A 25,222-nucleotide genomic window follows, 5' to 3' on the forward strand; every position below is an offset into this window, starting at 1 on the left:
TGGGAGACCAGGGAGCCGCAGTGTCTGAAAACACCTAGACTCACCATCACGCAGGACCAAAAGTCAACATTTACCACACTGGACTGGCTAACGGCTTATACTTCCTTCCTGAATGAAACACACTCACCTGGAACATGTCCGCGGCATCTCACTGACTCTCTTCTTCTTATCTTCTCCATCTGTCTCCCCCTTCTGGACCTGCTAGCATGTTTAGAAAGAGGTGTTGGGTTTCAGCGTTATGCAATTGGTCTGCTGGCAGGGGCGTCAACAGCTACCGTAATCATGTCTGGTGAAGCGAGGCTTGGGTTCTACGCCTGGACAATGGACCTGGAGTGGGCCCAATCAATGACTGCTCTCTGTGAAAGCTTTCCTGTGGCCACAAAGGTTTCTGATGAGTTGCAATAGAGTTAAACTCTTCTGGGACTAAGTTAGGGGAAGGAGAGTGGTGAGTAGAGGAGGAAGAGGAGAGGAGTAGAAAACCCAGCCTTCAGATCAGAGCTCGGGATGGACCTCTCTGTCTCTCTCTCTCTTCCCTCCCTCTATCTATATTTAATGTAAGTGTGTAGGTTTAAAGGGGGGAGTTTCAGAGATGTTCTTCTGCTCCTAAGGAGGTGCTGTGATTGAGTCCTGGTCATTTGACTGCACTTTACTGGAGGTCCACTTACAACCAGGAAGCAAGGGAGAGGGAAGGAAATAGAGTGAGAGGAAGAAATACAGAGAGAGCTCCCTACTCTGTCTCCAAGACTTGTCAGGTAATCAAGCCTATTTCCTGACTTTTCGACCGGCCCACTCTCTTGTGCTGTCATTCTTGAAAGGGAAGAAGACTCTATTTCTGGGGAGTTTTTGGGGGGTGCGATCTGTCTTTTTTGGTCCAAACTGCCTTCCCAGCTACTGACAATGTGGCGTCTGGTGTGTCCCCCTGTTTAGGGAAGGAAAGATGCCAACGGGGCTGTTTGTCTGTCTGTAGGTTGCAAACTAATGGATTACCCTTTGGACGTTTACTCTCTCTTATTGCTCAATAGGATGCAGTGAGTAATCTTATCCTTGCCTTCACAGCCCCCCACCTCCTCCTCCTCTTGTTCTTTCTCTCCTCTCTGTGGCTGCCGGTTCAATCGTTCCATAGGCCAGCTGTTCTCTTGTTCCTGGCCCTGAGGGAAGAGAAGAAAAGAGGGGATTGTTATTCCTCTTCTTCCTTCCCTCCTCTGCTCGCTCACTCCAAAGATGAATTTCATCTTCGGTAACAACACGCAGTTCCCGCGGGGTGGGCGAAGCAGTGGGGGCGGGGGCCAGGGAGGGCCCAAGAAACAGGAGCAGGGGCCCAAGAGATGCTCCTCAGAAGAACTGCACTCAGGACACAATACGGGCTCACCTTCCTCCTCCTCCTTTTCCTCATCTCGCTGGCAGCAGCTCATCACCTTCATCTCAAAGAGAAACGCCTTCAGTGAATGCATCACGGCTGGAGGCACACAGGTAATACCAGCTCACATACCTGTACATGTACACCTGTAGTACCAACATTGATACTGTAAATGTGAACGCAATGTGGAATCCCTGCTTTTATTGACTGGTAATACTCAGTGTTGTGGACAAGGCAAGGAACGATTCTGGTGTGTTCAATTGTTTGGGCTTGATATTTGCTGTGTAGACTGTGGTCTTTGCTACTTGTGTGGCAAACAATGTGTCTATTTCTATTCCTCAAAGTTACTATGGTATCTACTGATGCTCTAAGAACTCTCAAAGCATGTAGACCAAAAATGCAGAACTTTTCCGAAAGCTGTAAGCTCTACGCTGAAAGTGTAAAATAAGATATCTGTTTCCTCAGTCTTCGAGAGAGGGATGTAGTAGAGCTGTCAGTGCTGGGAGCAGTGGCGAGAGCCCCACCCTTGATTGTCCACAAGGGTTCCAACAAGTCTTCTACTGTTGTTCTCCTCTGCCATTGTTCGGTATCCGGTGACTTGTCATGTAGTCCTGAACAGAACTACAGAGTTGATTTTCCTTTCATTCATTCTGGAAGATGCCTCTTTGAAGATAGGCTAGCCAACCGTGTCGATGGTTCCCAGTTGTGTGATGAGAATAGCATAATACAATGGTTTGAGTAGAGTAGTAGAACGGCTAATCAGCCATACCAGTGATTGTCCGGGAGGTGAGTTTGTCTCTACCACATGTTGAGAGTCAGAGGTCAGACCACTTTAAATGTATTTTCCGGTCTTATATGCTCATTGTTAACCCATCATTTGATACAGTTTGTTGAAAAGGGCGGTTCCGTCAGGCTAACACGCTCTCTTACCTCACTCAGGGGAGTGACTTGTCAGTGTGCAACGTTAATGTAAAACAATGATCTTTTATGGCTTTTAAAATCATGTCCCTCTATTAACAAAAACACTTTAATAATTGTTCATACTTCATGCACAACGCATGGGATGGACACTTCACACATGTCATTATACTTTCCAAATTACAGTTGTCATGTCTCCAGTATAATTAAATTAGATGGCATTCTATTTTATCAAATTGATTACCTAACGTTTAATTGATTACGCGATTGAATTAAACCATGCAACAACTAAACCATTAATAACCTGGGGCACCACAGAAGCATTAGTTTATATAGAGCAGCTATGTCCTATATCCACTCTTAAAGATCTGAAGGTCTTTTATATCAATAGCAGTCAATCATGAATTATTCTTTACCTTCTATCAGTCTCATCTCAATTTCAGAAATTCTTGGTTATCTGCACGAAGCCTAGCATAAATTATGAATCAGCAATATAACAATTGGCTTAATTATTTATTTACTAACTAATCAAATCACAGAAATACATAACAAACAGTAGATATTATTACTAACAATGGTACAGTGCCCTGCAAAAGTATCCATCCCCCTTGGTATTTTTCCTATTTTGTTGCATTACAACCTGTAATTTAAATGGATTTTTAATTGGATTTCATGTACTGGACAGTCACAAAAAAGTCCAAATTGGTGAAGTGAAAAAAAAAGAAGTTTTTTTTAAACTGAAAATTGGTATGTGCATATGTATTCACCCCCTTTGCTATGAAGCCCCTAAATGATATCTGGTGCAACCAATTACCTCCAGAAGTCACAGAATTAGTTAAATAAAGTCCACCTGTGTGCAATCTAATTGTCACATGATCTGTCACATGATCTCAGTAAATATACACCTGTTCTGAAAGGCCCCAGAGTCTGCAACACCACAAAGCAAGGGTCACCACCAAGCAAGCGGCACCATGAAGACCAAAGAGACCAAAGTACAGATCAGGGTTGGGTTATAAAAAAATATCCAAAACTTTGAACATCCCACGGAGCACCATTAAATCCATTATTAAAATTTTTTAAAGAATATGGCATCACAACAAACCTGCCCACCAAGAGAGGGCCGCCCACCAAAACTCATGGATCAGGCAAGGAGGGCATTAATCAGAGAGCCAACAAAGAGACCAAAGATAACCCCGAAGGAGCTGCAAAACTCCACAGCAGAGATTGGAGAATCTGTCCATAATACCACTTTAAGCCATACACTCCACACAGCTGGGCTTTAAAGAAGAGTGACCAGAAACAAAAGCCATTGCTTAAAGTAAAAAATAAGCAAACACATTTGGTGTTTGCCAAAAGGCATGTGGGAGACTCCCCAAACATATGGAAGAAGGTACTCTGGTCAGCTGAGATTAAAATTGACCTTTTTGGCCATCAAGGAAAATGCTATGTCTGGCACAAACCAAACACCTCCCATCACCCAGAGAACACTGTCCCCACAGTGAAGCATGGTGGTGGCAGCATCATGCTGTGGGAATGTTTTTCATCGGCAGGGTGTGTGAAAAGGGACAGAATTGAAGGAATGATGGCCCTAAATACAGGGAAATTCTCAAGGCAGACCTGTTTCAGTCTTCCAGAGATTTGAGACTGGGACGGAGGTTCACCTTCCAGCAGGACAATGACCTTAAGCATACTGCTAAAGTAACACTTGAGTAGTTTAATTGGAACATTTAAATGTCTTGGAATGGCTTAGTCTAAGCCCAGACCTCAATCCAATTGAGAATCCGTGGTGTGACTTAGAGTGCTGTACACCAGCTGAACCCATCCAACTTGAAGGAGCTGGAGCAGTTTTGCCTTGAAGAATGGGCAAAAATCCCAGTGGCTAGATGTGCAAAGCTTACAGAGACATTCCCCAAGAGACTTGTAGATGTAATTGCTGCAAAAGGTGGCTCTGCAAAGTATTGACTTTGTAGGGGTGGATAGTTATGCTCGCTCATGTTCAGTTTTTTTGTCTTGTTTCTTGTTTGTTACACAATAAAACATATTTTTATCTTCAAAGTGGCATGTTGTGTAAATCAAATTATACAACCCCCCCCAAAATCCATTTTAATTCCAGGTTGTAAGGCGACAAAATAGGAAAAATGCCAAGGGGGGTGAATACTTTCGCAAGCCACTGTATGTTAGAAATATTATTACAGTATTCGCTTTAGAATGTGTTCGAGTTTCTACGGGAAAAGCCTGTTGAAACAAGACATTCCTCTGGTGAGCATTGGAGAGGGAGAGCTGGATGTCAGTGCTTTCTGTGGTGGTGGTGTAGGGGTTGGTAACGTTCTCTAGTTGCGCCATGATTGGCTCAGTGTTCTGTCACTCATGGGGACATTACATCACCGCAAAATCTACGGGGAGCGCTGATTGGACTGATCATGTCAACATCATACTTTCAAAATCTTTGCTAACAAGCTAGCAGTCAGCATCATGAATCAAGTCGACAATCTACTGGCAAATTCTTTTCAATCCTTGTCATATGAAGAGACATTTTTAAGAGAAAATATAGATAAAATGTATCGGTGCTCATTGGCCATTGGACATGAACATTACACAACAATTTGGAAATCGCAAATTCAACAATGAGTTGTTTGGAAGGAATTGGTGGCAGTGGCTAACCGCACGCATTGCAACTGGGATGTCAGACTGGGAGAATACGTTTTAAATGATCATCCAACTCGGAATTGTAAACCTTTTTATTTGATGGCAAAATTTGCAGTAAACGAGGTTTGGCTGCAAGACAATGCTCCGCTGATAGCTATGTGTAGCGGTGGTAAGGATCTCCATTGGATCTCACATCTCCATTGTGCTGGAAATAAAGCTCTGCTGTTGGGACAGCTTTATGTTGGCCCAAACAGTTTGGGCCAACATAAAGACAAGTGCATTTTGGAGCTGCCTGTTGGTATGCAGCTTTATTAACTCAATGATATATATATATATTTTGATTGTGTCCCACTTGTTGTTGATTCTTCACAAAAAAATACAGTTTTATATCTTTATGTTTGAAGCCTGAAATGTGGCAAAAGGTCGCAAAGTTCAAGGGGGCCGAATACTTTCGCAAGGCACTGTATGTATTAGGATCTTAATTTGAGCCAATTTGATACAGCAGGGAAATAATCTTGCAGCAACAGAAAATGTGATATGTGGATTATAATTAATGCCATTTTTTGTATGGGTTGAATACATTTTTTGTTAGGGAAAATCAAGTGACATTTAGAAGCCTTTTTAAACCTTGAATATTTTTTAACATTAATAGACAAGAACAACTCAAGGACAGAATTACATATATTTTTTTTAAAGGCACACGTAGCCTAAATGTCAATGCATACACACAAACTATCTAGATCAAATAGGGGAGAAGCGTTGTGCCATGATGTGTTGCTTTATCTGTTTAAAAAAAAAACAGGTTTACTGTTTGTTTGAGCAATATGAGATGGATGGAGTTCCATGCAATAATGGCTCTATGTAAAACTGTACATTTTCTTGAATTTGTTCTGGATTTGGGGACTGTGAAAATACCCCTGGTGTGGGGGGAAGCTTGTACTTCCCGCTGTGCAGGAAAATTCTCAGCAACAAAATTGTGATCAAATTAATATCCGACATCTGTATGTAGTAAGGTATGTATGTGTCTAAGTCTGTAATGTTTAGGGTAGTGTTTGTAAAATGTATGCAAAGTATTTTTGTCAGTAATGTATTTTTCATTATATGTTGGAGCCCAGAAGACTAGCTGTCGCCATTGCCGTCGCATAACGGGGATCCCAATAAAATCTCAATTGTCTTCCATTACACACTGATGGACAGAGATTCTCTTCACACAGATAGCAGATGAATTGACTGACTGTTTGCGTTGACTTTTCACCTGGACAAGACAAGACCAGGAGTAACTACAAGCTTGATTTGTCTTTTAATGTTTCGGCAAACTCATTGTCATCAAGATCTGTTGAGCAAAATGTTGGTGTAAAGATGCTTGAGGGTGTTCAAGAATATGCCTACTAGTGAGCTGAAGGGGCTGCTGCCTGTGTGCTGATGTACTGATACACAGGGCCTGCTGTCTGTATGCTGATTTCCTGATGCCATGGCCTGCTGTCTGTGCATGTGGTAGTCAGTGCTAGCAGCACTCAGTGCTCTTTTATCCTCTGAGAAAAGCTGTAATCTTAATGGACTGGGCCTGGTGCTTCATCCCAAGGTGTTATACAGGGCACTTAGCATAAACATAAATTCATCCTCACAGTCTTTTACTGAGGGAGGAAAGATGGAGAGGGATGGATGGAGACTTTTGAGAGGGAAGGATGGAGAAGGGTACAGGGAAGAAGAGTTTACTGTAGTGCTCACGTGTGTGTCTGTGTGTGTGTGTGCAGGTTGGTGCATGCAGTGTGTGAGTGTGTGTGTGTCTGCATGGAGCATGCTCTATACTTCTAGATCTCCTGTAAATCAATTATTTGTACAGGACTACATAATGTACAGAGCTGTATGGTCATGCAGAATTGAATGATATGTCCATTGTGTAGAAAACTTGAAACTATAGTACTTTTTAATGTAATATTTAGTGCATCTCTTCTAGTGTGGTCGGGTGTTCGAAAGCTTTCTCAGGTAACATGGACTGGTGTGTTGGAGATTTATGTCTCTCTATAAGTGGTGGACTGGAGTGGACTAATGGTAAATAGCAGAGAGGTAAATGGCTCTCTGTATCATGGTTGGGCACTGTAATAATGCGTGAGGGCATGAACATCTCTGGGGAGGAAACGTGTACACAAACTACAGAGTGTTTCTTAACAGACTATCGTTTAAAACGGAGGGAAAACACAGGCAAATTGCTTTGGTGGATCCTTCCCCAAACATGGAAGCGTCTTGAATATTAGGGATATAGGGATCCTTTCATATGAACCTGGTGGAGAGAAAGTCGTTTATTCTAGTGAAACTCTGCTCTCTCTCTATCCCAGAAGGAATCCCCTTTACACCCCTGTATCTGTCTCAGGCGATGGGTCTAGTGTGTAGCCTACCTGAGGGAATATATTACCTTCTGTGTGCACGTGTGCGCACGTGGGTGTGTTGGTGTTTGTGTATAAGCATTTTCATCCATAGCTACTTTTCATGACCATATCTCTCCACTGTCAGGGCTAGTGTATTTCCAGAGGCCCTGTGAATGGTGGCAGCTTAGTCTTTGTGAGCTCCTTTCAGCAACACATCCATTATGTTCCAATGCATGCTCTAGTTACAACAGCTCTTTATCACTCTCTCACTCAGGTTCATATTCAAGGATCCAGTGGTTGGAACCGGTTCAGGGAACAGAAATGGAACCTGGAACGAAAGCAATCCATACTGTTCCGGAACAGAACCGTTATTTTAAAAGCATGGGAACTGCGTAATAACATTATTTTACGTTCCAGGCATTTTTCTAGTCCCACAAAAAAATGCCTCCTCAATCCTCTCTATCTCTCTCCCCACTCGCAAAATGTCAGTCGCATCTTGCGCCATAGGCTACACTTGTCTGTCCATCACGCATGTAAAAACTAGCTTGCCTGCTCTATCTGCACTAATTTGTGAAGTAATTGAATGAGCAAAATGTAACTGTTGATTTCACAGGTTACAAAATGAACAGAAAGGAACCATATAAACCTGGAAATAATTGTGGTTCTGTTCAGAATTTTGGTTCTGTTCAGAATTTTGGTTCCAACCCATGTCCCTCACAGACCTTCTTTCTCTCTCTTTCTTCCTCCTCTCTCAATTGGCCAATTTGTCTGTCAACTGTATATAGCCCTTCGTACATCAGCTGATATCTCAAAGTGCTGTACAGAAACCCAGCCTAAAACCCCAAACAGCAAGCAATGCAGGTGTAGAAGCACGCTGGCTAGGAAAAACTTCATAGAAAGGCCAAAACCTAGGAAGAAACCTAGAGAGGAACGAGGATATGTGGGGTGGCCAGTTCTCTTCTGGCTGTGCCGGGTGGAGATTATAACAGAACATGGCCAAGATGTTCAAATGTTCATAAATGACGAGCATGGTCAAATAATAATAATCACAGGCAGAACAGTTGAAACTGGAGCAGCAGCACGGCCAGGTGGACTGGGGACAGCAAAGAGTCATCATGCCAGGTAGTCCTGAGGCATGGTCCTAGGGCTCAGGTCCTCCGAGAGAAAGAAAGAGAGAATTAGAGAATTAGAGAGAGCCTACTTAAATTCACACAGGACACCGGATAGGACAGGAGAAGTACTCCAGATAGAGGCAGAGAATCCCAGTGGAAAGAGGGGAATCGGCCAGGCAGAGACAGCAAGAGCGGTTCGTTGCTCCAGAGCCTTTCCATTCACCTTCACACTCCTGGGCCAGACTACAGAGTCTTCAGTAAAGACTTAAAAGTTGAGACCGAGTTTGCGTCTCTGACATGGGTAGGCAGACCATTCCATAAAAATGGAGCTCTATAGGAGAAAGCCCTGCCTCCAGCTGTTTGCTTAGAAATTCGAGGGACAATTAGGAGGCCTGCGTTTTGTGACCGTAGCGTACGTGTAGGCATGTACGGCAGGACCAAATCAGAGAGATAGGTAGGAGCAAGCCCATGTAATGCTTTGTAGGTTAGCAGTAAAACCTTGAAATCAGCCCTTGCCTTGACAGAATGCCAGTGTAGGGAGGCTAGCACTGGAGTAATATGATCAAATGTTTTGGTTCTAGTCAGGATTCTAGCAGCCGTATTTAGCACTAACTGAAGTTTATTTAGTGCTTTATCCGGGTAGCCGGAAAGTAGAGCATTGCAGTAGTCTAACCTAGAAGTGACAAAAGCATGGATACATTTTTCTGCATAATTTTTGGACAGAAAGTTTCTGATTTCAAATCTAATCAAATCAAAATCAAATCAAATCAAATGTTATTTGTCACATACACATGGTTAGCAGATGTTAATGCGAGTGTAGCGAAATGCTTGTGCTTCTAGTTCCGACAATGCAGTAATAACCAACAAGTAATCTAACTAACAATTCCAAAACTGCTGTCTTACACTTGTGTGTATAAGGGGATAAAGAATATGTACATAAAGATATATGAATGAGTGATGGTACAGAGCGGCATAGGCAAGATACAGTAGATGGTATCGAGTACAGTATATACATATGAGATGAGTATGTAAACAAAGTGGCATAGTTAAAGTGGCTAGTGATACATGTATTACATAAAGATGCAGTAGATGATATAGAGTACAGTATATACGTATACATATGAGATGAATAATGTAGGGTATGTAAACATTATATTAGGTAGCATTGTTTAAAGTGGCTAGTGATATATTTTACATCATTTCCCATCAATTCCCATTATTAAAGTGGCTGGAGTTGAGTCAGTGTGTTGGCAGCAGCCACTCAATGTTAGTGGTGGCTGTTTAACAGTCTGATGGCCTTGAGATAGAAGCTGTTTTTCAGTCTCTCGGTCCCAGCTTTGATGCACCTGTACTGACCTCGCCTTCTGGATGATAGCGGGGTGAACAGGCAGTGGCTCGGGTGGTTGATGTCCTTGATGATCTTTATGGCCTTCCTGTAACATTGGGTGGTGTAGTTGTCCTGGAGAGCAGGTAGTTTGCCCCCGGTGATGCGTTGTGCAGACCTCACTACCCTCTGGAGAGCCTTACGGTTGTGGGCGGAGCAGTTGCCGTACCAGGCCAGGATGCTCTCGATTGTGCATCTGTAGAAGTTTGTGAGTGCTTTTGGTGACAAGCCGAATTTCTTCAGCCTCCTGAGGTTGAAGAGGCGCTGCTGCGCCTTCTTCACGATGCTGTCTGTGTGGGTGGACCAATTCAGTTTGTCTGTGATGTGTATGCCGAGGAACTTAACTTGCTACCCTCTCCACTACTGTTCCATCGATGTGGATAGGGGGGTGTTCCCTCTGCTGTTTCCTGAAGTCCACAATCATCTCCTTAGTTTTGTTGACGTTGAGTGTGAGGTTATTTTCCTGACACCACACTCAGAGGGCCCTCACCTCCTCCCTGTAGGCCGCCTCGTCGTTGTTGGTAATCAAGCCTACCACTGTTGTGTCGTCCGCAAACTTGATGATTGAGTTGGAGGCGTGCGTGGCCACACAGTCGTGGGTGAACAGGGAGTACAGGAGAGGGCTCAGAACGCACCCTTGTGGGGCCCCAGTGTTGAGGATCAGCGGGGTGGAGATGTTGTTGCCTACCCTCACCCCCTGGTGGCGGCCCGTCAGGAAGTACAGTACCCAGTTGCACAGGGCGGGGTCGAGACCCAGGGTCTGGAGCTTGATGACGAGCTTGGAGGGTACTATGGTGTTAAATGCCAAGCTGTAGTCGATGAACAGCATTCTCACATAGGTATTCCTCTTGTCCAGATGGGTTAGGGCCGTGTGCAGTGTGGTTGAGATTGCATCGTCTGTGGACCTATTTGGGCGGTAAGCAAATTGGAGTGGGTCTAGGGTGTCAGGTAGGGTGGAGGTGATATGGTCCTTGACTAGTCTCTCAAAGCACTTCATGATGAAGGAAGTGAGTGCTCCGGGTCGGTAGTCGTTTAGCTCAGTTACCTTAGCTTTCTTGGGAACAGGAACAATGGTGGCCCTCTTGAAGCATGTGGGAACAGCAGACTGGGATAGGGATTGATTGAATATGTCCGTAAACACACCGGCCAGCTGGTCTGCGCATGCTCTGAGGACGCGGCTGGGGATGCCGTCTGGGCCTGCAACCTTGCGAGGGTTAACACGTTTTACTCACCTCGGCTGCAGTGAAGGAGAGGCCGCAAGTTTTGGTTGCAGGCCGTGTCAGTGGCACTGTATTGTCCTCAAAGCGGGCAAAAAAGTTACTTAGTCTGCCTGGGAGCAAGACATCCTGGTCCGTGACGGGACTGGTTTTGTTTTTGTAATCCGTGATTGACTGTTGACCCTGCCATATACCTCTTGTGTCTGAGCCGTTGAATTGAGATTCTACTTTGTCTCTATACTGACGCTTAGCTTGTTTGATTGCCTTGCGGAGGGAATAGCTACACTGTTTGTATTCGGTCATGTTACCGGTCACCTTGCCCTGATTAAAAGCAGTGGTTCGGGCTTTCAGTTCCACGCGAATGCTGCCATCAATCCACGGTTTCTGGTTTGGGAATGTTTTAATCGTTGCTATGGGAACGACATCTTCAACGCACGTTCTAATGAACTCGCACACCGAATCAGCGTATTCGTCAATGTTGTTGTCTGACGCAATATGAAACATATCCCAGTCCACGTGATGGAAGCAGTCTTGGAGTGTGGAATCAGCTTGGTCGGACCAGCGTTGAACAGACCTCAGCGTGGGAGCTTCTTGTTTTAGTTTCTGTCTGTAGGCAGGGATCAACAAAATGGAGTCGTGGTCAGCTTTTCCAAAAGGAGGGCGGGGCAGGGCCTTATATGCGTCGCGGAAGTTAGAATAGCAGTGATCCAAGGTTTTGCCAGCCCTGGTTGCGCAATCGATATGCTGATACAATTTAGGGAGTCTTGTTTTCAGATTAGCCTTGTTAAAATCCCCAGCTACAATGAATGCAGCCTCAGGATGTATGGATTCCAGTTTGCAAAGAGTCAAATAAAGTTCGTTCAGAGCCATCGTTGTGTCTGCTTAGGGGGGAATATATACGGCTGTGATTATAATCGAAGAGAATTCCCTTGGTAGATAATGCGGTCGACATTTGATTGTGAGGAATTCTAAATCAGGTGAACAGAAGGACTTGAGTTCTTGTATGCTTTTGTGACCACACCACGTCTCATTAGCCATAAGGCATACGCCCCCGCCCCTCTTCTTACCAGAAAGATGTTTGTTTCTGTCGGTGCGATGCATGGAGAAACCAGCTGGCTGCACCAACTCCGATAGCGTCTCTCCAGTGAGCCATGTTTCCGTGAAGCAAAGAAAGTTACAGTCTCTGATGTCCCTCTGGAATGCTACCCTTGCGCGGATTTCATCAACCGTGTTGTCAAGAGACTGGACATTGGCGAGAAGTATACTGGGGAGTGGTGCACAACGTTGCGTAGATGGAAAAAAGCTGTCCTTGAAACATTCTTGATATGTTCTTCAAAAGAGAGATCGGGGTCCAGAGTAACGCCAAGGCCCTTCACAGTTTTATTTGAGACGACTGTACAACCATTAAGATTAACTGTCAGATTCAACAGAAGATCTCTTTGTTTCTTGGGACCTAGAACAAGCATCTCTGTTTTGTCCGAGTTTAAAAGTAGAACGTTTACAGCCATCCACTTCCTTATGTCTGAAACACATGCTGAAACACTTATGTCTGAAACACAAGCGAGGGCAATTTTGGGGCTTCACCATGTTTCATTGAAATGTACAGCTGTGTGTCATCCGCATAGCAGTGAAAGTTAACATTATGTTTTCGAATGACATCCCCAAGAGGTAAAATATATAGTGAAAACAATAGTGGTCCTGAAACGGAACATTGAGGAACACCAAAATTTACAATTGATATGTCAGAGGACAAACCATTCACAGAGACAAACTGATATCTTTCCGACAGATAAGATCTAAACCAGGCCAGAACTTGTCCGTGTAGACCAATTTGGGTTTCCAATCTCTCCAAATGAATGTGGTGATCGATGGTATCAAAAGCAGCACTAATGTCTAGGAGCACGAGGACAGATGCAGAGCCTCGGTCTGATGCCATTTACCACCTTCACAAGTGCAGTCTCAGTGATATGATGGGGTCTAAAACCAGACTGAAGCAGTTCGTATAAATTGTTTGTCTTCAGGAAGGCAGTGAGTTGCTGCGCAACAGCCTTTTCTAAAAATGTTGAGAGGAATGGAAGATTCAAGGTTTAGCTTTTTCAAGAGAGGCTTTATTACTGCCACTTTTAGTGAGTTTGGTACACATCCGGTGGATAGAGAGCCGTTTATTATGTGTCAACATAGGAGGGCCAAGCACAGGAAGCAGCTCTTTCAGTAGTTTAGTTGGAATAGGGTCCAGTATGCAGCTTGAAGGTTTAGAGGCCATGAATATTTTCATCATTGTGTCAAGAGATATAGTACTAAAACACTTGAGTGTCTCTCTTGATCCTGGGTCCTGGCAGAGTTTTGCAGACTCAGGACAACTGAGCTTTGAAGGAATACGCAGATTTAAAGAGGAGTCCGTAATTTGCTTTCTAATAATCATGATATTTTCCTCAAAGAAGTTCATGAATTTATTACTGCTGAAGTGAAAGCCATCCTCTCTTGGGGAATGCTGCTTTTTAGTTAGCTTTGCGACAAAAAGGAATTTCGGATTGTTCTTATTTTCCTCAATTAAATTGGAAAAATAGGATGATCGATACTGCACGGTACTGTCTTTCCAAGCTAGTCGGAAGACTTCCAGTTTGGTGTGGCGCCATTTCCGTTCCAATTTTCAGGAAGCTTGCTTCAGAGCTCGGGTATTTTCTGTGTACCAGGGAGCTAGTTTCTTATGAGAAATGTTTTTAGTTTTTAGGGGTGCAACTGCATCTAGGGTATTGCGCAAGGTTAAATTGAGTTCCTCAGTTAGGTGGTTAACTGATTTTTGTCCTCTGGCATCCTTGGGTAGACAGAGGGAGTCTGGAAGGACATCAAGGAATCTTTGTGTTGTCTGTGAATTTAATAGCACGACTTTTGATGCTCCTTGGTTGGGGTCTGAGCAGATTATTTGTTGCGATTGCAAACAGAAGAAAATGGTGGTCCGATAGTCCAGGATTATGAGGAAAAACATTAAGATCCACAACATTTATTCCATGGGACAAAACTAGGTCCAGAGTATGACTGTGACAGTGAGTAGGTCCAGAGACATGTGGGACAAAACCCACTGAGTCGATGATGGCTCCGAATGCCTTTTGGTGTGGGTCTGTGGACTTTTCCATGTGAATATTTAAGTCACCAAAGATTAGAATATTATCTGCTATGACTACAAGGTCCGATAGGAATTCAGGGAAATCAATGAGGAACGCTGTATATGGCCCAGGAGGCCTGTAAACAGTAGCTATAAAATGTGATTGAGTAGGCTGCATAGATTTCATGACTAGAAGCTCAAAAGACGAAAACGTCTTTTTTTTTGTAAATTGAAATGTGCTATCGTAAATGTTAGCAACACCTCCGCCTTTGTGGGATGCACGGGGGATATGGTCACTAGTGTAGCCAGGAGGCGAGGCCTAATTTAACACAGTAAATTCACCAGGCTTAAGCCATGTTTCAGTTTCAATCACATCAAGATTATGAGCAGTGATTAGTTCATTGACTATAATTGCCTTTGAAGTAAGGGATCTAACATTAATAAGTAGCCCTATTTTGAGATGTGAGGTATCATGATCTCTTTCAATAATGACAGGAATGGAGGAGGTCTTTATCCTAGTGAGATTGCTAAGGCGAACACCGCCATGTTTAGTTTTGCCCAACCTAGGTCGAGGCACAGACACGGTCTCAATGGGGATAGCTGAAATGACTACACTAACTGTGCTAGTGGCAGACTCCACTGTGCTGGCAGGCTGGCTAACAGCCTGCTGCCTGGCCTGCACCCTATTTCATTGTGGAGCTAGAGGAGTTAGAGCCCTGTCTATGTTGGTAGATAAGATGAGAGCACCCCTCCAGCTAGGATGTAGTCCGTCACTCCTCAGCAGGTCAGGCTTGGTCCTGTTTGTGGGTGAGTCCCAGAAAGAGGGCCAATTATCTACAAATTCTATCTTTTGGGAGGGACAGAAAACAGTTTTAAACCAGCGATTGAGTTGTGAGACTCTGCTGTAGAGCTCATCACTCCCCCTAACTGGGAGGGAGCCAGAGACAATTACTCGATGCCGACATCTTTCTAGCTGATTTACAGGCTGAAGCTATGTTGCACTTGGTGACCTCTGACTGTTTCATCTTAACATCGTTGGTGCCGACATGGATAACAATATCTCTACACTCACCAGTTTTAGCTTTAGCCAGCACCATTTTCAGATTAGCCTTAATGTCGGTAGCCCTACCCCCTGGTAAACAGTGTATGATAGCTGGATGATTCGTTTTAAGTCTAATAATGTGGGTAATGGAAAATATCAACAACAACTAAAAAGGGAGGAAGGGTCAGTGCAGAACGGACAGTTTGTGGTTGTATCACTGTGTCACTCTCACTGTGTGGGACGGAGACTCACTCTACCTCGCACTTCAACTCTCTCACACGCACCACATACACATGCTCTCTGTCTTTCCCATGTAATCTCCTTGAATTCTCAGTACCAAGTTATTTCCACCAAGGCATTGCCATACTCTCAGAGAACTACCTCATGCCCAAAGGAGAGTACCTTTGCCCTTACCTAGGCAGGCCTAGATACCGTTGCCTCCAGTTTACTGTACATTGGATATATTACATTTACTGTGACAGCGCAATCCTACTCTGTGCAAACCTAGAACCCTGAGCAGAATTGAGTTACAGTTGGCTCTCGATAAAGTTACAATATCACTTCTCCCAGTCAATCAGGGCATTGGAACTGGAGTAAGTGATGTATATGAAAGCTCTTCAGATTATGTGGAGATTCCCCTGGATCTATCAAAGGCTGATAACGAAAGTCATCAGGTAGTAGAAGTGGCCTAGCCCTAGTTGATCGTCTTGACTCAGATGGTAATGTACCTGTAATGTAATATTGTAGTAATCTCATTCATTTCCATATACACTGAAACAGGCAGGGGGGAGAAAGAGGGGGGTGGCAGGTAGCCTAGTGGTTAGAGAGTTAGCCTGGTAACCGAAAGGTTGCTATATTGAATCCCCGAGCTGACAAAGTAAAACATCTGTCGTTCTGCCCCTGAACAATGCAGTTAACCCACTGTTCCTAGGCTGTCATTGTAAATAAGAATTTGTTCTTAACTGACCTTTTGGTTACTAGCCCACTGTTCAACCTTTTGGTTACTAGCCCAACGCTCTAACCACTAGGCTACCTGCCGCACGCACTGGGTAGAAGTTGCCTATAGGCATAGATCTCGGATTAGTTTAGCCTTTCTGAATCTTAATCTTAACCATTCGGCAAGGGAAGCACAAAACTGATCTTAGATCAGTGTCTCTGAGAAGCTTCATCCATATAGGCTAGTGTGAGTGCAGGTCCTTGTGGGACTGAAGAGCCCCCTGGTGTTTAGTCTTGGTATGCTTTCTCCAGTGACTGCTAATGGGAGAGCCATTACTACAGTGGTTCGTTCCCAAAGAGAGAGTCCCAGCACATTTATTTGTATTTTTTAAATTTCACCTTTATTTATCCAGGTAGGCTAGTTGAGAACAAGTTCTCATTTACAACTAACTGCGAACTGGCCAAGATAAAGCATAGCAGTGTGAACAGACAACACAGAGTTACACATGGAGTAAACAATTAACATACAGCGTAATGCTACATTGTGGGCAGTAATATTGGATTGGTCACAAGACAATCTGAAAGGCCTCAGATGGTTCCCAGTGCATGGAAGTTTGAAACCCATAAGCCATACAACCCCCTGTACATGACGTCACAAAGTGCTACAGAAACCATCCAGCGGGGGTGGTTGGGTTGGGTTATCCCAATATTTTACAAGGTGCTTTGAGACCTTGGGTGAAAATGCTGTATAAATGCAGTCCATTATTTGTTATTACCAATTCCTGTAGTAAGAGTATCTCTCCCTCGCTTGCCGTGCCTTTGTGTTACGTTAATAATTACACATTTTACACAGATTCACATGAAGATGTTCTTTTCAGTCATTGTATTTGAAGGGTTCCTGTACAGTACTTCCAGTATATCTGACACACTTTGTCCATTTCTTTCTCTTACCCCCCCTCCCTTTCTTTTTAATGCAATTACTGGTCTTTCAGGGCTGTCCTTTGTCAGAGTGGTGTTTTTAGCGGTGAGATGCTAAGCTATTCTTCGTAGCCACTTTAACTGGCAGAATAAAATAGCCTATAGGGTTAGTGCTTCACATACAGTAGAGACCTCTTGCTCTTCCCCTTCTCTCTCTCTCTTACCCTGATTTGCAGTCCTCCCCTTTGTCTCTCTGTTTCACTCACTCTCATCTCTCTTTCTCACTCAGTCTTATTCTTTCTTACTCTGGGTTACAGTCCTCATTTCTTTCTCAGTGCCCTCAGCACTAGTGTTAGCTCTTTATAAAGACTCATGTACTAGCCTGTCTATGTGTCTCTCTGTGCATTACAATGGAACAAGTGAACAGTTCAAATTGCTCTGGTGAGGGCTAGCCATGATACACATTAATGCCACCTGCCTTGGAACCCTATAGTGGCTTGCGAAAGTATTCACCCCATTGGAATTTTGTTGCCTTTACAACCTGGAAATACACCTTTTGCAGCAATTACAGCTGCATGTCTCTTGGGGAATGTCTTCATAAGCTTGGCACATCTAGCCACTGGGATTTATGCCCATTCTTCAAGGCAAAGCTGCTCCAACTCCTTCAAGTTGGATGGGTTCCGCTGGTGTACAGCAATCTTTAAGTCATACCACAGATTCTCAATTGGATTGAGGTTTGGGCTTTGACTAAGCCATTCCAAGACATTTAAATGTTTCCCCTTAAACCACTCGAGTGTTGCTTTAGCAGTATGCTTAGGGTCATTGTCCTGCTGGAAGGTGAACCTCCATCCCAGTCTCAAATCTCTGGAAGACTGTGAAACAGGTTTCCCTCAAGAATTTCCCTGTATTTAGCACCATCCATCATTCCTTCAATTCTGACCAGTTTCCCAGTCCCTGTCGATGAAAAACATCCCCACGGCATGATGCTGCCACCACCATACTTCACTGTGGGGATGGTGTTCTATGGTTTGTGCCAGACATAGTGTTTTCCTTGATGGCCAAAAAAGTCAATTTTAGTCTCATCTGACCAGAGTACCTTCTTCCATATGCTTGGGAACTCTCCCACATGCCTATTGTCGAACACCAAACATGTTTGCTTATTTTGTTCTTTAAGCAATGTCTTTTTTATGGCCAGTCTTCCGTAAATCCCAGCTCTGTGGAGTGCACTGCTTAAAGTGGTCCTATGGACAGATACACAAATCTCCGCTGTGGAGCTTTGCAGTTCCTTCAGGGTCATCTTTGGTCTCTTTGATGCCTCTCTGATTAATGCCCTCTTTGCCTGGTCTGTGAGCTTTGGTGGGTGGCATTCTCTTGGCAGGTTTGTTGTAGTGCCATATTCTTTCCATTTTTTAATAATGGATTTATTAATGGTGCTCCGTGGGATGTTCAAAGTTTCTGATGTTTTTTTTATAACCCAGCCCTGATCTGTACTTCTCCATAACTTTGTCCCTGACCTGTTCGGAGAGCTCCTTGGTCTTCATGGTGCCGCTTGCTTGGTGGTGTTGCAGACTCTGGGGCCTTTCAGAAAAGGTGTATATGTACTGAGATCATGTTACACTTAAATAAAGTCCACCTGTGTGCAATCTAACTAATTATGTGACTTCTGATGGTAACTGGTTGCACCAGATCTTATGTAGGGGCTTCATAGCAAAGGGGTGAATATGCACGCATAACTTTTCAGTGTTTTATTTCTTTGGATTTTTTTAAACACTTTAAAAAAAAAATCACTTCAACAATTTGGAATATTTTGTGCATGTCCATTACATGAACTCCAAAGAAATATTCATTTAAATTACAGTTTGTAATGCAACAAAAGAGGAAAAACACCAAGGGGGATGAATACTTTTGCAAGGCACTGTAGAGTTTTAGTATAAGACTGCTAGAAGGGCACAATGCTATATATCATTTTAATAAACATGAATACCAAGTCTTTGCTTTGGTCATATGACCCGAGGTATTGTTTGTCCCATAGATGCTTGAGATTTACAAATATTAAACGCACATTGAGGAAATGTACCACATCGTGTATCTAATGTTTCTCTATATCGAATGGTGTACCCTTTATAGATATGTGACCCAATATATGCAGAATTAGGACAGAGTGTAGGTCAGGAATAACTTATAGAGTTTCATTCTCTGTACAGTATGTACGGTACCACATCCATGATGACACACTTCTGTGCTCTTAGCGCCCGCTGTAGCGTGTAGTCTCTGTGTCGTCATACAGGGTAGACCCACAGCTGGTCATGACTGGTCACCTGTTGCCTTCCCATCCTGTTAAACACTATTGTATCTAGCTAAATAAACCTCTCTCTTAAGGATGGACGTCAGGAGGACAGACACACTGGAGAAACTGTGGGCTCTTCTTCTTCACACATCCAAAATGCGCACACACACACACACACTGTTAAACTTCCCGTACTTTATAAGCGTTCACTGGTCCGCATTTTCTATTTTATTATATTTAGTATCGGCAATAGCACAGTCTCCACTGCTTCAAAATGAATATAGGGGAAACACTGCTAATGCTTTCATGAAAAGATAAACAAAAGCCTGCGAATGTAGATGTGAGTTTGACAGGTAACTATCACACTCCTTCTCCCATTGTAGGGAGCATGGAGGGTCAGCCACTGTCCACCGACGAGTCCTGATCCCCATATCACAGTCCCGGCTCCACATTGATTATTCATGCCTGTGTGCTGTCATGTGCAGTGCCCACTGGATCTCATTAATTGGTGAGAGAGGGAGAGGGAAAGAGGGGTGAGAGGCAGGGAGATAGAGCAAGAGAGATGGAGAGGCAGAGATGCTGAGCGATCTGAGAGGGAAGCAGTGCAGAAGAGAAAGAGAGAGAGAGAGAGAGAGAGAGAGAGAGAGAGAGAGAGAGAGAGAGAGAGAGAGAGAGAGAGAGAGAGAGAGTGGAGAGATGGGGCTGTAGCCAGAAGATAAGACTGTAGACTGGATATATCTGTGTTGTAGCCAGAGGATAAGACTGGAGACTGGATATCTCTGCTGTGCTGCTGTGCTGTGGTCTCTCTCACCGGTAGCACGCTATACACCGCTAGCTAGCCTGCTATGTGAGACCGAAGAGGAAGATCAGGCTTTCACCTGTACCTACTCCTCATCTCCATCTCCAACTCTACCATTGCTACATCTTTTCTTGGACCTACCTTGGACCTTCGCCTAAGCCACAGCCATGACCACCTACTATCATAATCACGAGTACTGCTGCGGAAGCCCTGAGGGTTGCAGTCCCAGCCCAGGAAAGGTGGTCTCTGGGCGGGGTAGGTCACCTGGGAACCAGGCCCTGGGGAACCAGAACCAGCCCCGGGTCCAACACACCCAACAGAGGCTCCAGCAGACCCAGAGCCAGCTGGGTCTAATTCACAGACAGCAACAACACCTCCAACAACAGCAGATCCTGCTCCAACAGCAGCTCCAACAACCACAGATGCAGATTCAACACCTCCAACAGCTACAGCACCAACAACAGCCACAGATTCATCACCACCAGCAGCTCCAACAGCAGGCACTACAACACGACCAAAAACAACAACAGATACACCACCATCAACTACAACAACAACAGCAGCAGCTACAGCATCAGCAGCATCATTATCAACACTACCACCATCATCCTCACCAGATGGAGCAGACGCCCAACAGCCCTCCGTTGAACCTCCACCCGCTGCTCTTGCAACCGCTCCCCCTACAGAGCCCCCAGAGAAACTATAGCTCCTGCACGCTGCCCGCCTCCATGTCTAAGAGCCGGGGCAAGTTCACCAACCTGAGGGACAGCGTAAGGAAGAGTCCTACCAAGAGCACGGCCAAGGTCCGGGCCACACACAGGCAGAGTGGCTGGTGGTCCGATGACACCCCATGGGCCACACTGTCACTGGAGAAACCACCCCAGGTAGGTGTGCACAGGGGACCAACGTGGGAGAAGCCCTGTAGGTACACTTACCGTTCAGAAGTTTGGGGTTACTTAGAAATGTCCTTGTTTTTAAAAGAAAAGCACATTTTTTGTCCATTAAAATAACATCAAATTGATCAGAAATACAGTGCAAATATTGTTAATGTTGAAAATGACTATCGTAGCTGGAAATGGCAGATTTTTTTATGGAATATCTACATAGGCGTACAGAGGCCCATTATCAGCAACCATCACTCCTGTATTCCAATGAAACGCTGTGTTAGCTAATCCAAGTTTATCACTTTAAAAGGCTAATTGATCATTGGAAAACCCTTTTGTCCTTCTTTAGACTAGTTGAGTATCTGGAGCATCAGCATTTGTGGGTTCGATTACAGGCTCAAAATGGCCAGAAACAAAGAACTTTCTTCTGAAACTCGGCAGTCTATTCTTGTTCAGAGAAATGAAGGCTATTCTATGCGAGAAATTGCCAAGAAATGGAAGATCTCGTACAACGCTGTGTACTACTCCCTTCACAGAACAGCGCAAACGGGCACTAACCAGAATAGGAAGAGGAGATGGAGGTCCCGGTGCACAACTGAGCAAGATGGCAAGTACATTAGTGTCTAGTTTGAGAAACAGAAGCCTCACAACTGGCAGCTTCATTAAATAGTACCTGCAAAACACCAGTGAAGAGGCGACTCCGGGATGCTGGCCTTCTAGGCAGAGTTGCAAAGAAATTGCCATATCTCAGACTGGCCAATAAAAATAAAATATTAAGATGGGCAAAATAACACAGACACTGGGCAGAGGAACGCTCCTCAGATCAGCCTCCATTTGCCGGGGCAAGGACTCCACAGGGATGATGGCCCACGTTGACTCCAATGCTTTCCACAATTGTGTTAAGTTCGTTGGGTGTCCTTTGGGTGGTGAACCATACTTGATACACATGGGAAACTGTTGAGGGTGAAAAACCCAGCAGCGTTGCAGTTCTTGACACAAACCGGTGCGCATGGCACCTACTACTATACCCCGTTCATAGGCACTTACATTTTTTGTCTTGCCCATTCACCCTCTGAATGGCACACATACACAATCCATTTCTCATGTTTCATGTCACAACCACATAGTTAGCAGATGTTAATGTGAGTGTAGCGAAATGCTTGTGCTTCTAGTCCCGACCTTGCAGTAATATCTAACAAGTAATCTTACCATTTCACAACATCTACCTTATACACACAAGTGTAAAGGAATTAATAAGAATATGTACATAAAAATAGATGGCTGAGCGATGGCCAAACGGCATAGGCAAGATGCAGTAGATGGTATAGAGTACAGTATATACATATGAGATGAGTAATGTAGGTTATGTAAACATTATATAAAGTGGCATTGTTTAAAGTGGCTAGTGATACATTTATTACAGCCAATTTTTTATTATTAAAGTGGCTAGAGATTTGAGTCAGTATGTTGGCAGCAGTCACTCAATGTTAGTGATGGCTGTTTAATTCTCCCGGATCCGGGAGAATTGTCATTACTACACTAATTAGCATAGCGCAACAGTCAAAAAATATTACTAGAAAATATTCATATTCATGAAATCACAAGTGAAATATAGTGAAACACAGCTTAGCCTTTTGTTAATCACCCTGTCATCTCAGATTTTGAAATTATGCTTTACACTCAAAGCAAGTCAAGCGTTTGTGCAAGTTTATCGATAGCCTAGCATAGCATTATGTCCAGCTAGCAGCAGGTCCCGAAAATCCAAAAAGCAATCAAATGAATCGGTTACCTTTGATGATCTTCGGATGTTTTCACTCACGAGACTCCCAGTTAGACAGCAAATGTTCCTTTTGTTCCATAAAGATTATTTTTATACCCAAAATACCTCCGTTTGTTGGTCACGTTATGTTGAGAAATCCACCGGAAATAGCGGTCACGACAACGCCAGAAAAAAATCAAAATTATATACAGAAATTATATACAGAAACATGGCAAACGTTTTTTATAATCAATCCTCAAGGTGTTTTTCAAATATCTATTCGATAATATATCAACCGGGACAATTGGCTTTTCAGTAGGAGCGAGAGTAAAAATGACTACCTCTGTCTTCAACGCAAGAATCACTCTGAGAGCCCTCAGCTGGCCACTTCCGCAATGTAGTCGTTTACGCTCATTCTTCAACATAAAGACGTGAAACTATGTCAAAATGCTCTAGACACCTTAGGGAATACATAGAAAAGGGAATCTGGTTGATATCCCTTTCAATGGCCAATAGGGGTGCATAGGAACACAACGGTTTCAAAATAAGAGGCACTTCCTGATTGGATTTACCTCAGGGTTTCGCCTGTAATATCAGTTCTGTTATACTCACAGACAATATTTTGACAGTTTTGGAAACTTTAGAGTGTTTTCTATCCTAAGCTGTCAATTATATGCATATTCTAGCATCTGGTCCTGAGAAATAGGCGGTTTACTTTGGGAACGTTATTTTTCCAAAAATAAAATAGTGCCCGCTAGTTTCAAGAGGTTAACAGTCTGATGGCCTTGAGGTAGAAGCTGTTATTCAGTCTCTCGGTCCCAGCTTTGATGCACCTGTACTGACCTCGCCTTCTGGATGATAGCGGGGTGAACAGGCAGTGGCTCGGGTGGTTGATGTCCTTGATGATCTTTTTGGCCTTCCTGTGACATCGGGGGTGTAGGTGTCCTGGAGGGCAGGTAGTTGGCCCCGGTGATGCGTTGTGCAGACCTCACTACCCTCTGGAGAGCCTTACGGTTGTGGGCGGAGCAGTTGCCATACCAGGCGGTGATACAGCCCGACAGGATGCTCTCAATTTTGCATCTGTGAAAGTCTGTGTGTTTTTGGTGACCAGCCAAATTTCTTCAGCCTCCTGAGGTTGAAGAGGCGCTGCTGCGCCTTCTTCACCTCTCTATCTGCGTGGGTTGACCATTTCATTTTGTCCGTGATGTGTACACCGAGGAACTTAAAACGTTCCACCTTCCCCACTACTGTCCCGTCGATGTGGATAGGGGGATGCTCCCTCTGCTGTTTCCTGAAGTCCACGATCATCTCCTTTGTTTTGTTGACATTGAGTGTGAGGTTATTTTCCTGACACCACACTCCGAAGGCCCTCACCTCCTCCCTGTAGGCCGTCTTGTCGTTGTTGGTAATCAAGCCTTCCACTGTTGTTTCGTCTGCAAACTTGATGATTGAGTTGGAGGCGTGCATGGCCACGCAGTCATGGGTGAACAGGGCTGTACAGGAGAGGGCTGAGAACACACCCTTGTGGGTCCCCAGTGTTGGGATACGGAAAGGTAGGAAAGTCATGTTGAAGACGCAGAATCAGGAGACAGGAGGGGGAATGATTCAGCAGAAGGGAGAGATGATAGGATAGAAGAGGAGAGAGTAGTGGGGGAGAGAGAACAAAGATTGTGACAGCGCACATAACCATCTGGGTAGGGGCTGATTGGCTAGGGTTGGAGGAGAGGGAGACAGAATAGGAAACAAAGTAGTGATCAGAGACCTGGAAGGGGGTTGTAGTGAGATTAGTAGAAGAACAGCCTCCAGCAAAGATGAGGTCAATTGTATTGCCTGCCTTGTGAGTGGGAGGAGACTGGAAAACGGTGAGGTCAGAAGAGGCAAGGATGTTCACATCGTTCTTAGTACTCGGTCAGTAACACAGTAGTAAATACTGACTGCATCCTCAGTTGCGAAGAACAACATACCAAATCCCCAAACTCTTATCAATGGATGCCCTTTGACATTCTCTCTGATGCTAGGTGGTTCAGCCCATTCTTCTCTCTCCATTTTCTCCTCTCATCCCCCTCTCCATAATCTACGCACACATTTGAGCCCTCAGCAGCTGCCACTAGACAATCCAGACAATCCTCCCTCACTACCACATTATCATCACTCAGAACATTATCATATTTTCTCTCTTTCAACTTCTCTCACCTGTTTTCTCTCTCTCTCTCTCTCTCTCTCACAAACACCCTATCTATCTCTTCCTCCCTCCCTTCTTGCCCTTCATCATGTGATGTGTTGTGTGTAGTTGTGTATTGTGTGTATTCTGCCTGTGTGTCTATGTGTTGTACCCTGACCCTCAACCTCCATTGCCATTGTTTAGCAGCCAGATGTGGTGGTCCCGCCCCCTGCCCCCCGTACCCATAATCCCTGTGATCCTTATACCAGCTGAGACCATTCCTGCCATCACTCCACCCTTCTCTCCACCCGCACCCTGGTCACCCATGTCACA

General features: G+C 44.3%; 1 protein-coding gene across 2 annotated transcripts in view; it reads left to right on the top strand.

Annotated features, from left to right (window-relative positions):
- LOC112251094 (discs large homolog 1-like protein) overlaps positions 1-25,222 on the top strand; it is a 205,072-nt gene that overhangs the window by 44,586 nt on the left and 135,264 nt on the right. The gene's annotated exons all lie outside the window — the stretch shown is intronic.

This window comes from Oncorhynchus tshawytscha, linkage group LG01 (assembly GCF_018296145.1).
Source record: "Oncorhynchus tshawytscha isolate Ot180627B linkage group LG01, Otsh_v2.0, whole genome shotgun sequence".
NCBI lineage: Eukaryota > Metazoa > Chordata > Actinopteri > Salmoniformes > Salmonidae > Oncorhynchus > Oncorhynchus tshawytscha.